The sequence below is a fragment of the Arachis stenosperma genome, chromosome 8, assembly GCF_014773155.1.
Source record: "Arachis stenosperma cultivar V10309 chromosome 8, arast.V10309.gnm1.PFL2, whole genome shotgun sequence".
NCBI classification, from domain to species: Eukaryota; Viridiplantae; Streptophyta; class Magnoliopsida; order Fabales; family Fabaceae; genus Arachis; species Arachis stenosperma.
Window position 1 is genome coordinate 9,359,970 of NC_080384.1, and position 13,281 is coordinate 9,373,250.

Here is a 13,281-nt window from a genome sequence, read left to right on the forward strand (position 1 = left end):
GGCATTCTTGTTGAAGCTGACCCTGAACCTGAAAGGACCTTGAAGCGGAAGCTAAGAAAAGCTAAGGCACAACTCTCTGTTGAGGACCTGACCGATTCTTCAAAGAAGAAGACATGGCAGCCGAGAATAACAACAATGCCAACAATGCAAGGAAGGGAGGGTGACTTTACTGCACCTACTCCCAACTTCTATGGAGAAGCATCTATCCTGCCATTGGAGCAAACAACTTTGAGCTTAAGCCTCAATTAGTTTCTCTAATGCAACAGAATTGCAAGTTTCATGGACTTCCATTGGAAGATCCTCATCAGTTTTAGCTGAATTCTTGCAAATCTGTGACACATCAAGATAATGGGGTTGACCCTGAGGTCTACAGACTGATGCTATTTCCTTTTGCTGTAAGAGACAGAGCTAGAATATGGTTGGACTCTCAACCTAAAGAAGCCTGGACTCTTGGGAAAAGCTAGTCAATGCCTTCTTGGCAAAGTTCTTTCCACCTCAAAAATGGAGTAAGCTTAGAGTGGAAGTCCAAACCTTCAGACAGAAGGATGGAGAATCCCTCTATGAAGCTTGGGAAAGATACAAACAATTAATCAGAAAATGTCCCTCAGACATGCTTTCTGAATGGAGCATCATAGGTATTTTCTATGATGGTCTCTCTGAACTATCCAAGATGTCTCTGGATAGCTCTGCTGGAGGATCTCTTCATCATCTGAAGAAGACGCCTACAGAAGCTCAAGAGCTCATTGAAATGGTTGCAAATAACCAATTCATGTACACTTCTGAAAGGAATCCTGTGAACAATGGGACAAGTCAGAAGAAAGGAGTTCTTGAGATTGATACTCTGAATGCCATATTGGCTCAGAACAAGATATTGACTCAACAAGTCAATTTGATTTCTCAAAGTCTGTCTGGAATGCAAAATGCACCAAGCAGTACTAAGGAAGCTTCATCTGAGGAAGAAGCATATGATCCTGAGAACCCTTCAATGGAAGAGGTGAATTACCTAGGAAAATCCTATGGTAACACCTATAATTCTTCATGGAGAAATCACCCAAATTTCTCATGGAAGAATCAAGAGAGACCTCAACAAGGTTTCAACAACAACAATGGTGGAAGAAATAGGTTTAATGGCAAGCCTTTTCCATCATCTTCTCAGCAACAGACAGAGAGTTCTAAGCAGAATACCTCTGACTTAGTGACAATGGTCTCTGATCTAATCAAAACCACTCAAAGTTTCATGAATGAAACAAGGTCCTCCATTAGAAATTTGGAAGGACAAGTGGGTCAGCTGAGCAAGAAAATTACTGAACTCCCTCCTAGTACTCTCCCAAGTAATACAGAAGAAAATCCAAAAGGAGAGTGCAAAGCCATAAACATGGCCGAATATGGAGAGGAAAGAGAGGAGGTGGATGCCACTGAGGAAGACCTCAATGGGCGTGCACCAATCTCCTCTAAGTTCCCCAATGAGGAACCATGGGAACCTGAGGCTCAAAATGAGACAATAGAGATTCCATTGGACTTACTTCTGCCTTTCATGAGCTCTGATGAGTATTCTTCCTCTGAAGAGGATGAGTATGTCACTGAAGAGCAAGTTGCTAAATACCTTGGAGCAATCATGAAGCTAAATGACAAGTTGTTTGGAAATGAGACTTGGAAAGATGAACCTCCCTTGCTCACCAAAGAACTGGATGACTTGTCTAGGCAGAAATTACCTCAAAAGAGACAAGATCCTGGGAAGTTTTCTATACCTTGTACCATAGGCACCATGACCTTCAAGAAGGCCTTGTGTGACTTAGGGTCAAGTGTAAACCTCATGCCTCTCTCTGTAATGGAGAAGTTAGGGATCTTTGAGGTGCAAGCTGCAAAAATCTCACTGGAGATGGCAGACAACTCAAGAAAACAAGCTCATGGACTTGTAGAGAATGTTTTGGTAAAAGTTGAAGACCATTACATCCCTACTGATTTCATAGTCCTAGAGACTGGGAAGTGCAGGATGAATCCATCATCCTTGGCAGACCCTTCCTAGCCACAGCAAAGGCTGTGATTGATGTTGATAGAGGTGAACTGCTCATTCAAGTGAATGAAAAATCCTTGGTTTAAGGCTCAAGGATATCCCTCTGTCACCATGGAGAAGAAGCATGAAGAGCTTCTCTCAAAACAGAGCCAAACAGAGCCCCCACAGCAAACTCTAAGTTTGGGTTGGGAGGCCACAACCAAACTCTAAGTTTGGTCTTGAACCCCCACATTCAAACTCTAAGTTTGTGTTGGAAGGTTCCAACTTGCTCTGAGTATCTGTGAGGCTCCATGAGAGCCCTCTGTCAAGCTACTGACATTAAAGAAGCGCTTGTTGGGAGGCAACCCAATGATTATATTTTATATTTTCTTTTGTTATTTTATGTTTTTTGTAGGTTGATGATCATAAGAAGTCACAAAATCCATTGAAAAAGCAAAAACAGAATGAAAAACAGGAAGAAAAACAGCACACCCTGGAGGAAGAACTCACTGGCGTTTAAACGCCAGTGATGCTAGCAGTTGGGCGTTTAACGCCCAGTCTGGCACCATTCTGGGCGTTTAACGCCAGAAAGGGACACCAGACTGGCGTTAAACGCCAGAAAAGGGCACAAACTTGGCGTTAAACGCCAGAAATGGGCACCAGCCCGGCGTTTAACGCCAGAATTGGCTCAAAACGTGATTTTTGATGCCATTTGGTGCAGGGATGACTTTTCCTTGACACCTAAGGATCCGCGGACCCCACAGGATCCCCACAAACCCCTCACCTATCAAATCCCATCTCTCTCATCACCACTCACCTTCATCAAACCCCACTCACCTCACCATCTAAATTCAAACCACTACTTCTTCCCCTTTTGGCCTAACCACAAAGCCATCTCCCTCTCTTCCATTTCTTCTTCTTCTACTCTCTTCTTTCTTCTTTTGCTCGAGGACGAGCAAACCTTTTAAGTTTGGTGTGGTAAAAGCATTGCTTTTTGTTTTTCCATAACCATTTATGGCATCCAAAGCCGGTTCAACTGAGAAGGCATGACCTCAAGCCCATCACTAAGAAGAAGATGGAGCAAACAAGAGATCCCTGAGATGCCTCAAGGGATGCACTTTCCTCCACAAGACTATTGGGAGCAAATCAACACCTCCCTAGGAGAATTGAGTTCCAACATGGGACAACTAAGGGTGGAGCACCAAAAACACTCCATCCTCCTCCATGAAATTGGAGAAGATCAAAGGATCATGAGAGAGGAGCAACAAAGACAAGGAAGAGACATTGAGGAGCTCAAGCACTCCATAGGATCTTCAAAAGAAAGAAAGAGCCGCCATCACTAAGGTGGACCCGTTCTTTAATCTCCTTGTTCTTTATTTTTCTGTTTTTCGAATTTTAGTGCTTTATGTTTATCCATGTTTGTGTCTTATGATCATTAGTGTCTTAGTGTCTATGCCTTAAAGCTATGAATATGAATCCATCACCTTTCTTAAATGAAAACTGTTTTTATTACAAAAGAACAAGAAGTACAGGATTTCAAATTCATCTTTAAAACTAGCTTAATTAGTTTGATGTGGTGACAATACTTTTTGTTTTCTGAATGTATGCTTGAACAGTGCATATGTCTTTTGAATTTGTTGTTCATGAATGTTAAAATTGTTGGATCTTGAAAGAATGATGAAAAAGGAGACATGTTACTGAGGATCTGAAAAATCATAAAAATGATTCTTGAAGCAAGAAAAAGCAGTGAATACAAAAAAAAAAGAAAAAAAGAAGGAGAAAAACGAAAAAAAAGGGAGAAAGAGAAAAAGAAAGAAAAAGAAAAGAAATAAAGTTGTGATCCAAGGCAATAAGAGTGTGCTTAAGAACCCTGGACACCTCTAATTGGGGACTCTAGCAAAGCTGAGTCACAATCTGAAAAGGTTCACCCAATTATGTGTCTGTGGCATGTATGTATCCGGTGGTAATACTGGAAGACAGAGTGCTTTGGGCCACAGCCAAGACTCATAAAGTAGCTGTGTTCAAGAATCATCATACTTAACTAAGAGAATCAATAACACTATCTGGATTCTGAGTTCCTAAAGAAGCCAATCATTCTGAATTTCAAAGGATAAAGTGAGATGCCAAAACTGTTCGGAGGCAAAAAGCTACTAGTCCCGCTCATCTAATTTGGAGCATAGTTTCATTGATAATTTGGAGTCTATAGTATATTCTCTTCTTTTTATCTTATTTGATTTTCAGTTGCTTGGGGACAAGCAATAATTTAAGTTTGGTGTTGTGATGAGCGGATAATTTGTACGCTTTTTGGCATTGTTTTTAGTATGTTTTTAGTATGATCTAGTTAGTTTTTAGTATATTTTTATTAGTTTTTAATTAAAATTCACTTTTCTGGACTTTACTATGAGTTTGTGTGTTTTTCTGTGATTTCAGGTATTTTCTGGCTGAAATTGAGGGATCTGAGCAAAAATCTGATTCAGAGACTGAAAAGGACTGCAGATGCTGTTGGATTCTGACCTCCCTGCACTCGAAGTGGATTTTCTGGAGCTACAGAAGCCCAATTGGCGCGCTCTCAACGGCGTTGGAAAGTAGACATCCTGGGCTTTCCAGCAATGTATGATAGTCCATACTTTGCCCAAGATTTGATGACCCAAACCGGCTTTCAAAGTCACCTCAAGAAATTCCAGCGTTAAACGCCGGAACTGGCACCAAAATGGGAGTTAAACGCCCAAACTGGAATAAAAGCTGACGTTTAACTCCAAGAAGAGTCTCTACACGAAAATGCTTCATTGCTCAGCCCAAGCACACACCAAGTGGGCCCGGAAGTGGATTTTTATGTCATTTACTCATCTTTGTACACCCTAGGCTACTAGTTCTCTATATATAGGACCTTTTACTATTGTATTTATCATCTTTGGATTGTTTTTGATCCTTTGATCATCTTTGGACATCTAGTTCTTAGATCATTGGGGGCTGGCCTCACGGCCATGCCTAGACCTTATGCTTATGTATTTTCAACGGTGGAGTTTCTACACACCATAGATTGAGGTGTGGAGCTATGCTGTACCTCGAGTATTAATGCAATTACTATTGTTCTTCTATTCAATTCCGCTTGTTCTTTGTCCAAGATATCACTTGTTCTTCAACTTGATGAAGGTGATGATTGACGCCCATCACCATTCTCACCCATGAACAAGGTGACTGACAACCACTTTTGTTCTACACGCATCTGAGGCTTAGTGAATATCTCTTGGATTCTTTAATCGGAATCTTCGTGGTATAGGCAAGAACTGATGGCGGCATTCAAGAGAATCCGGAAGGTCTAACCTTGTCTGTGGTATTCTGAGTAGGATTCAATGATTGAATGACTGTGACGTGCTTCAAACTCTAACCTGCTGGGCGTTAGTGACAGACGCAAAAGAGGGATTCTATTCCAGTAGGAGCGGGAACCGAACCGGTGATTGGCCGTACTGTGACAGAGTGCGTGAGCATTAGCTTTCACTGCGAGGATGGGAGGTAGCCACTGACAACGGTGAAACCCTACACAAGCTTGCCATGGAAAGGAGTAAGAAGGATTGGATGAAGGCAGTAGGAAAGTAGAGAGACGGAAGGGAAGGCATCTTCATACGCTTGTCTGAAGCTCCTACACCAATGATATACATAAGTATCTCTATCTTTATCTTTATGCTTTATTCGTTTATCACTATACCCAATTGAGTCTGCCTGACTGAGATTTACAAGGTGACCATAGCCTGCTTCATACCAACAATCTCCGTGGGATCGACCCTTACTCACGTAAGGTATTACTTGGACGACCCAGTGCACTTGCTGGTTAGTTGTGCGAAGTTGTAGTGATCACAATTTCGTGCACCAGACTCTAACAAACAAAAAATGCATATGAAAAATAACAAACAACACAAAACAAGAAAACATCAAGATCAAACAAGAAGACTTACCAAGAACAACTTGAAGATCATGAAGAACACTATGAATATATGAATTTTCGAAAAATGCAAGAAAAATTTTTTAAAGCATACAATTGACACCAAACTTAAAAATTGACTCAAAACTCAAACAAGAAATACAAAATATTTTTTATTTTTATGATTTTATTAATTTTTTTGGATTTTTATTAATTTTTTTTCAAAAATAAAGTTTGGAAAAACAAAAAAGAAAAGAAAAATTTTGAAAAAGATTTTTGAAAAGAAAATTACCTAATCTGAGCAACAAGATGAACCGTCAGTTGTCCATACTCGAACAATCCCCGGCAACGGCGCCAAAAACTTGGTGGACGAAATTGTGATCCTCAAAGTTGGTCTCTTTGTACTTGTATGAAATTTAAACATTGGCTCTATAAAAAATACCCCAAAGAGATCATGGTATGATGAATTGGGATCTGAATAATCCCTGGTAATGGCACGTGTGGTTGGTGGACGAAATTGTATCTCTTTATAGAATATGATAATAGAATATGGTCCAAGATCAACTTCGTTCAACTGACCAGCAAGTGTACTGGGTCGTCCAAGTAATACCTTACGTGAGTAAGGGTCGAATCCACAGAGATTATTGGTTTGAAGCAATCAATGTTATTTTATTAATCTTAGTTAGGATGTCAACAAGGATTATTTGGATTAAAAGTGAAATTACTAGATTTCATTATAAAAATAAAGAGGGAACAATGTACTTGAATTGCAGTACTGGGGAATATGTTGGAGTTTTGGAGATGCTTTGTCCTTTGACTTCAACTTCCTTGGAATCCTCTTCTCACACGCAGGTTCCTTCCATGGCAAGCTCTATGTAGGGTGTCACCGTTGTCAATGGCTACTTCCCATCCTCGCAGTGAAAGCTATGCACGCACTCTGTCACAGTACGGCCAATCACCGGTTGGTTCCCGCTCCTACTGGAATAGAATCCCTCTTTTGCGTCTGTCACTAACGCCCAGCAGGTTAAAGTTTGAAGCACGTCACAGTCATTCAATCCCGGAATCCTACTCGGAATACCACAGACAAGGTTTAGACTTTCCGGATTCTCATGAATGCCGCCATCAATCCGGCTTATACCACGAAGATTCTGTTGGGGAATCTAAGAGATATTCATTCAGTCTGATGTAGAACGGAGGTGGTTGTCAGGCACACGTTCATGGGTTGAGGAAGGTGATGAATGTCACGGATCATCACCTTCTCCACAGTTAAGCGCGAATAAACATCTTAGATAAGAACAAGCGTGTTTGAATGGAAAACAAAGGAATTGTATTAAATCATCGAGACGCTGCAGAGCTCCTCACCCCCAACAATGGAGTTTAGAGACTCATGCCGTCACAAAGTATGTAATTCAGATCTGAAAATAGCATGAGGTACAAGATAAGTCTGTAAAAGTTGTTTAAATAGTAAACTAGTGACCTAGGTTTACAGAAAATTGAGTAAACTAAGATAATTGGTGCAGAAATCCACTTCTGGGGCCCACTTGGTGTGTGCTGGGGCTGAGACTAAAGCTTTCCACGTGTAAAGGCCTTTCTTGGCGTCAAACTCCAGGTTTTGACGTGTTTTGGGCGTTCAACTCCGGATCATGACGTTTTTCTGGCGTTTAACTCCAGACAGCAGCATGTACTTGGCGTTCAACGCCAAGTTACGTCGTCTATCCTTGCGCAAAGTATGGACTATTATATTGCTGGAAAGCCCTGGATGTCTACTTTCCAACGCCGTTGAGAGCGCGCCAATTGGACTCCTGTAGCTCCAGAAAATCCATTTCGAGTGCAGGGAGGTCAGGATCCAACAGCATCAGCAGTCCTTTTTCAGCCTGAGTCAGATTTTTGCTCACTCCCTCAATTTCAGCCAGAAAATACCTGAAATCACAGAAAAATACACACACTCATAGTAAAGTCCAGAAATATGATTTTTGCCTAAAAACTAATATTTTACTAAAAACTAACTGAAACATGCTAAAATCTACATGAAATTACCCCCAAAAAGCGTACAAATATCCGCTCATCACAACACCAAACTTAAACTGTTGCTTGTCCTCAAGCAACTAGATGAATAAAATAGGTTCTAACAGAAATTAAGAAGTAGTATATATTTCAGAGTTTTAGATGAAGTTCAAATTTATTAGATGAGCGGGGCTTGTAGCTTTTTGTCTCTGAACAGTTTTGGCATCCCCCTGTATCTTTAAATTTTCAGAATAATTGGCATCCTTAGGAACTCAGAATTCAGATAGTATTATTGACTCTCCTAGTGTAGTATGTTGATTCTTGAACACAGTTATTTTATGAGTCTTGGCTGTGGCCCTAAGCACTTTGTTTTCCAGTATTACCACCGGATACATAAATGCCACAGACACATAACTGGGTGAACCTTTTCAGATTGTGACTCAGCTTTGCTAGAGTCCCCAGTCAGTGGTGTCCAGAGCTCTTAAGCACACTCTTTTGCTTTGGATCACGACTTTAACCACTCAGTCTCAAGCTTTTCACTTGGACCTTCATGACACAAGCACATGGTTAGGGACAGCTTGATTTAGCCGCTTAGGCCTGGATTTTATTTCCTTGGGCCCTCCTATCCATAGATGCTCAAAGCCTTGGATCCTTTTTACCCTTGCCTTTTGGTTTTAAGGGCTGCTTGGCTTTTATTCCTTTTGATTGTAATTATTATTATTTTTTTTTTTTTTTTTGACTGCTTTTTCTTGCTTCAAGAATCAATTTCATGATTTTTCAGATCATCAATAATATTTTTCGTGTTCCTCATCCTTTCAGGAGCCAATATTCATCAAATTCAAAATACAATTTATGCACTGTTCAAGCATTCATTCAGAGAACAAAAAGTATTGCCACCACATATAATTAATTATAAATTTTATTATTAGGAACTCGAAAAATATAGATTACTTCTTTATTCTAAAATAAAATCTACTACTTTATTCATGCCTGATGATGATGAGAAAAATAAACTATAGCTTAATTGGAAATAAAATCAAAATAGACATACTAATTACTACTAAATATCTCCTAAGGTGAATTTCAAATAAAAAATGCTATCACTAAATTAAAGCAGGAAAATTGGAACTCAGCAACCTTTTGTTTTGAGGAAGGACGTGTTCTTCTAATCTCTGGGGTGTTGTTCAAGGATTAATTTTTGGCGCTTCAGCTCCCTTAGATCACGCCCTTGCTCCTCCTGTTCTTTGAGCAGTTTGCAAAGCATGCTACTTTGATTATTCTGTTCTTCCTTTATTTGATCCATAGCTTCTTGCAATCTGGAAATAGAGGCTTCAAGATGTTCCCAATATTCGAATTGAGGCAGTTCTGGGAGAGCTTCTTGTGCTCTCTTCCTGGTTGAATCATCTTGTTGCTGTCTGACCATTGATATTCCAGTAATTGGCTTTTCAACTGGGATGTACTCTGTTATTCCCATCTTCACTCCGGCATCTTTGCAGAGCATAGAAATTAAGCTTGGATAGGCCAATCTGGCGTCTTTAGAGTTCCTGTTTGCTACTTTGTATAGCTCACATGAGATCAGTTGATGGACTTCTACCTCTTTTCCCAACATGATGCAGTGAATCATGACAGCTCTTTTGATGGTTACTTCAGAACGGTTGCTGGTGGGCAATATGGAACGCCCTACGAAATCCAGCCAGCCTCTGGCTACTGGTTTTAGATCCTCCCTTTTTAGTTGAACTGGGTCGCCAGTTGTGCTGGTAGTCCACTTGGCTCCAGGAACGCATATATCTTCCAAGATCCTGTCCAATCCTTTATTGACCCTCATCATTCTCCTATTAAAGGAGTCTGGGTCGTCTTTTAGTTGAGGAATCTTGAATATCTCCCTGATCCTGTCAGGATTGGTATGAATGATCTTTCCTCTGACCACAGTTTTATGATCAAAGATAGCAGCTCCAACGATTCTTTGCCTTTCTGTCTGCCATAGATTAGCATAGAACTCTTGAACCATGTTTCTTCCCACTTTTGTTTCAGGATTGGCCAGAATTTCCCAATGCCTGTTTCTGATTTGCTCTTGGATCTCCGGATATTCATCTTCTTTCAAATCAAATCTGACTTCCGGGATCACTGATCTGTGACTCATTATTTTATAATAATGATCTGAATGTTCTTTAGATAAGAACTTCCCTTGATTCCAAAGTGGCTTTGGAGCGCTTTCTTTCTTGCCCTTTTGGGTGGGTTGTTTTCCTCTTGGGGCCATGAATTTGATGATCACGGATATCCACACCAAACTTAGAGCTTTGCTTGTCCTCAAGCAAAAAGAGAAGAAAGAAGAGGGATAGGAGGAGAGCAGTTTGGATGATGAGGAGGGCGCCGAACACAAGATATAGGGAGGGGGGGTGGGTTATTTTTCGAAAAATAAGAAAGAGATAAGATAAAAGATATGATTTTAAAAGATATGATTATAAAAAGATATAATTTTTAAAAGAGAAAGATATGAATAAGAATTTAAAAGACAAATCTGAAAAATTTAATTTTGAAAAAGATATTTATTTTTTTTTTTTTTTTTTTTAAAAAAAAGATAATTGAGTTTTGAAAACAAATTTTTAAAAGAGTTTGATTGGATTGAAAATTAATTTGTCCTTTATGGATTAAGATACCTTTGATATTTTGAAAAAGGGATATTAGAAATTAGGATTTTTAGAACTCTAATTTGGGATGAGAGATGATAATTTGAAATATGTTGATGCAAGAAATCATGAATTGAAACATAAAAATTTGGAAAAAATATAAAGAAAAACGAAATTGTACCTCCTCCCACCATCCTGGCGTTAAACGCCCACATGGTGCATGGTTTGGGCGTTTAACGCCCATGTGATGCTTCTCCTGGGCGTTCAACGCCCATGTGATGCTTCTTTCTGGCGTTGAACGCCAGGAAGTCCTTCTTTACTGGGCGTTTTTCTAAACGCCCAGAACGCTAGCAGATTGGCGTTAAACGCCCAGAAGGTGCATCTTTCTGGCGTTTAACGCCCAGAAGATGCTCCTTTCTGGCGTTTAACGCCCAGAAGGCTACCCTTACTGGCGTTAAACGCCCAGTGGGTGCTTCTTTTGGGCGTTTAACGCCCAAAGTGTTTCTTACTGGCTTTTTCATGCCAGTGAACTTCCAAATTTCTCTGTAACTCTTGGGACTTCAGTTAATTTGTTATTTCACCTTTGAAGATACTTATACCTAAACCTGTAAAGAAAGAAAATTTATTTAATTAGTAATTAAACTTTGTATATGGCTGGGTTGCCTCCCAGCAAGCGCTTCTTTAATGTCATTAGCTGGACTATCACTGATTCTTCAATTAAGTCTCAGTCTTGAGCATTCTTGCTCAAAATTGCCTTCAAGATAATGTTTAACTCTTTGTCCATTGATAATGAACTTTTTGTTAGAGTCATTATCTTGAAGCTCTATGTAGCCATATGGTGATACACTTGTAATTACATATGGACCTCTCCACCGGGATTTTAATTTCCCGGGGAATAATTTGAGCCTAGAGTTAAATAGCAGAACTTTCTGCCCTGGTTTAAAGACTCTGGATGACAATTTCTTATCATGCCATTTTTTTGCTTTTTCCTTGTAAATTTTTGCATTTTCAAAAGCATTGAGTCTAAACTCTTCTAGCTCATTTAACTGGAGCAATTGTTTTTCTCCAGCTAATTTGGCATCAAGGTTCAGGAATCTGGTTGCCCAGTAGGCCTTGTGTTCCAGTTCCACTGGCAAGTGACACGCCTTTCCATACACAAGCTGGTATGGAGAGGTCCCTATAGGGGTCTTAAATGCTGTTCTGTATGCCCACAGAGCATCATCCAAGCTTCTTGCCCAATCCTTTCTGCGGTTAATTACAGTCCGTTCCAGGATTCTTTTAAGTTCTCTATTTGAGACTTCTGCCTGCCCATTAGTCTGTGGGTGATATGGAGTAGCCACCCTGTGGTTGACTCCATAACGGACTAGAGCAGAGTAGAGCTGCTTATTACAGAAATGAGTACCCCCATCACTGATTAACACTCTGGGGATACCAAATCTGCTGAAGATATGTTTCTGGAGGAATTTTAACACTGTTTTAGTGTCATTAGTGGGTGTTGCAATAGCCTCCACCCATTTGGATACATAATCCACTGCCACCAGAATATAGGTGTTGAGTATGATGGTGGGAAAGGTCCCATGAAGTCAATACCCCATACATCAAACAACTCAATTTCCAAGATTCCTTGTTGAGGCATAGCATAACTGTGGGGCAGGTTGCCTGATCTCTGGCAACTATCACAGTTAAGCACAAATGCTCGGGAATCTTTATAGAGAGTAGGCCAGTAGAAGCCACTCTGGAGGACTCTTGTGGCTGTTCGTTCACTTCCAAAATGTCCTCCATACTGTGATCCATGGCAATGCCAAAGGATCTTCTGTGCTTCTTCTTTAGGCACACATCTACGGATTACTCCGTCTGCACATCTCTTAAAGAGATATGGTTCATCCCAGAGATAGTATTTGCATCTGTGATTAATTTCTTTGATTGCACCTTACTGTACTCCTTGGGTATGAATCTCACTGCCTTGTAGTTTGCAATGTCTGCAAACCATGGCACTTCCTGGACGGCTAGTAATTGCTCATCCGGAAAGGTTTCAGAAATTTCAGTGAGAGGGAGGGACGCCCCTTCCAATGGTTCTATTCGGGACAGGTGATCTGCTACTTGATTTTCTGTCCCTTTTCTGTCTCTTATTTCTATATCAAACTCTTGCAGAAGCAGCACCCATCTGATGAGTCTGGGTTTTGAATCTTGCTTTGTGAGTAGATATTTAAGAGCAGCATGATCAGTGTACACAATCACTTTTGATCCTACTAAGTAGGATCTGAATTTGTCAATGGCGTAAACCACTGCAAGTAGCTCTTTTTCTGTGGTTGTGTAATTCTTCTGTGCATCATTTAGCACACGTCTGGCATAGTAAATGACATGCAGAAGCTTGTCATGCCTTTGCCCCAACACTGCACCAATGGCATGGTCACTGGCATCACACATTAGTTCAAATGGTAATGTCCAGTCTGGTGCAGAGATGATTGGTGCTGTGACCAATTTAGCTTTCAGAGTTTCAAATGCCTGCAGACACTCTTCATCAAAGATAAATGGCATGTCTGCAGCTAGCAGGTTGCTCAGGGGTTTGGCGATTTTTGAAAAATCCTTTATAAACCTCCTATAAAACCCTGCATGTCCCAGAAAACTTCTGATTGCCTTAACATTAGCAGGTGGTGGTAATTTTTCAATTACTTCTACCTTAGCTTGGTCCACCTCTATCCCCTTGTTCGAAATTTTGTGTCCAAGGACAATTCCTT

The 13,281-nt window shown here is 40.3% G+C and overlaps 1 non-coding gene across 1 annotated transcript; it reads right to left on the reverse strand.

Moving 5' to 3' along the window:
- Nucleotides 1-508: 508 nt before the first annotated feature.
- On the reverse strand, nucleotides 509-616 carry LOC130947028 (small nucleolar RNA R71). Its single transcript, XR_009072442.1, has one exon. It is a non-coding gene; the product is annotated as a small nucleolar RNA R71 (small nucleolar RNA).
- Nucleotides 617-13,281: the final 12,665 nt, after the last annotated feature.